The sequence below is a fragment of the Myotis brandtii genome, unplaced genomic scaffold, assembly GCF_000412655.1.
Source record: "Myotis brandtii unplaced genomic scaffold, ASM41265v1 scaffold35, whole genome shotgun sequence".
Classification (NCBI taxonomy): Eukaryota; Metazoa; Chordata; class Mammalia; order Chiroptera; family Vespertilionidae; genus Myotis; species Myotis brandtii.
This window is the reverse complement of record NW_005363467.1, coordinates 91,830-94,793: the sequence shown is the minus strand read 5'-3', so window position 1 is coordinate 94,793 and position 2,964 is coordinate 91,830.

Here is a 2,964-nt window from a genome sequence, read left to right as displayed (position 1 = left end):
GATTGATTCATTTGTGTATTTTCAGTTTCCCAAGATAAAAAAAAGTTCTGGAGATGGATGGTGGTAAAATCAATAAATGCATATCCTTGGGTGAGGATTTTTTTAAATTTTTTTAAAAAGCTATGAAAAAAAGGGTAGCTATATTTCGGGTCTCCTGTCCTGAAGCAGACCCTTTCAAATACAGAAATCAATAAATGCATATCCTTGGGTGAGGATTTTTTTTAAATTTTTTTTAAAAGCTATGAAAAAAAGGGTAGCTATATTTCAGGTCTCCTGTCCTGAAGCAGACCCTTTCAAATACAGCCTAGCCCAAGCATGTCAAACTCACGGCCCACAACGAATATTTTTGCAGCCCAGCCAATATAAGTCTGTAAGAAACGTTTTAATAAAAATTTCGTAATAATGACTGATGACTATAATCCTGTTGCATTCATTTCCCTTACTCGAAGGTGCACCACTTCTCTCCACTAATACTAGCAGTGAATATTTTAGCAGCATCGTTAGTCTTGTACTAACTTGTTTGGTGTGCACAACAGGAAATATTTCGCTTTCGGAGAACAAGAAAAAATAGGTTTAACTTTGCAAAAAACATCAGCTATTGGTCTTTTGGCTAGAGGAACCAAGGAAGGTGTGGCATTTTTGAGCTGGTACTTCAAGGACAGCTAAGATTTCAAAGTCCCAAGTCCGGCTGAAGTGGGGATTGAATGAAGAACTCCATACAGGGGGATGAAATGAACACAGGCCCACACGCTAACTAAAAACCTAGACTGTGCTAGCAGACTGAGACCCAAAGAGGACAACGGAGAACATTCCCATTTTAACGTGTCACGAGTTTACAGAATAGGAAAGCAGTGAAAGCTGGTGTGGTAAGTTTACTCATTTGTGCCGCAAACATTTCTTGGGGGTCCAACATGTGCCAGGTACCTGTGCCAGCAAACAGGTAAGAGGTTAAAAATGGCAGCCCTAGCTGGTTTGGCTCAGTGGATAGAGCCTCGGCCTTCGGACTGAAGGGTCTCGGGTTCGATTCCGGTAAACACGCCCAGGTTGCGGGCTCGATCCACAGTAGGGGGCATGCAGGAGGCAGCCGATCAATGATTCTCTCATCATTGATGTTTCTATCTCCCCCTCTCCCTTTCTCTCTGAAATCAATAAAAATATATTTTAAAAAATTAAAATTAAAAAAAGAAAAATAGGTTTACTTGCATTATGCTTATTAATTTACAGTTATTCAGTGTCTGATAAGTTAATGTTCAAGAAAAAATATTAATTTTTATTAAAATGTTCTATTATTTTGTTAACGATGACTCATTTACTTCAGCCCTTTGTATTCAGCATGTCTCTATCGAAATAAACCTACGTTTCTATGAAAATTGAGGTTTTTGTGTTTTTGCAGCCCACATAAACTTCAACCTTGTTTATTTGGCCGGTGTTAGCCTTTGAGTTTGACATGCTAGCCTATTTACAGAGACCTTATCACGGCCTGGGAGCTACTGAACCTACAGTGACAGACACGCACATGCTTACTGTACTTGCTTATTTATCAACAAGACACAGGAGAGGAGCCGGGGCAGAGTGATGTCCACTGAGGACGGTTCCTCAGTCCCAGGACTGGGCCTGAAAGGCAGTTTCCAAAGTTAACTGGACACCACCCCCGAGGGCTGTTCCGAGCACCCCCTGCATCCCCCGCACTTCAGCCGCACGGGCATCAGAGTAAGACCAGCATGCGCCAGGGGAGGGGACACCTCTATGACCGAGGCCAAAGGGATTCTGGGAGCACCACCTTCCGAGGTCTGCCTCGCATTTGCTAAAAGAACAAAAACGTAAAGTTTTGCCAAAAATGAACAAACTGGTTTCAAAAAGAGCCGTCTCTTCTTTCTTCTTTGATTTTTCTCTTAAAAAAAAAAAATTAAGATCCATGGACCTGCAACTTAAACATGCCAAACCTGTTGCATGTTTAAACCCTCATCTCGAAAAAAGCCCAGTTTAAAACCTGACAGTTGTGTACAGCAGCGATTTTCAGCCTTTTTCATCTCATATACGCTGATGGCTGAAATTTTGCGGCACACCAGAAAATACAGTGCAGTGTGCCGACCGGGCCCAAGATAAAGGTATGATCTTGTTTCATTCGTTCTAGACGCTACCGCTGTGCTGGCTGCTGTCACTGTATTACTTGGCAATCCAAGTGCCCCTGACTGAATAGCCAGGTATTGCACGCTTTTAAAATCCTCGCGGCACACCCTTTGCACACCGCTGGTCTGCGGCATTAAAGACAGGTGCACGGATACCGAGGCAGCCAGCACCGGGCAGGGGCGAAGCAGGGCTGCTCTAGGCCCTGTGAGCACCTGTGTATCTTTGCAGACCTGTGTCCGAGCGGGTTTTATGCAGAAAAGCTCAACAGAGAAGGTGAGCGGCCCCCTCGGTGAGTTTGCAACAACTTCCTCTCCCTCTGAACCGGATGCTCTCTCCCAACCGGACCCGGGACCTGGTCAGCAAATTACACGCTGCTTTTCCACGTCGGAGTCTCAGGCTTTCGGGAGAGCGAGGGGCACAGAATTCAAAGAGCTGGACACAGGGACGCTGGCGCCGCCGGTGGGGCTCAGGGGTGGGGATGCGACCTGCGAACCAGGTCCCGGTCCGAGTCCCCATCGGGGCGCTGGCTCCATCCCCCGTGGGGGGCGCGCAGGAGGCAGCGATGGGTGATGCTCTCATCACTGATGTTTCTCTCTCGCTCCCTTACTCTCCCTACAATGCAATTTTTAAAAAACACATAATTATTTTTTTAAAAAAACAAAAAAAAGTCAGGCTGTCCGTCTTCAGCCGGGTGCAGGTCTTCCGTCAGTCCCGTTCGGAGATGCAGGGCTTCCGTCCCTCTTCGCCGGGCACCGCTCCTTCCGTGGCGACCGCGGGGAGAACGGAGCCTCCACTCCGACCGGCCCCGCACCCCGTGCACGCGGCACCGGCGCC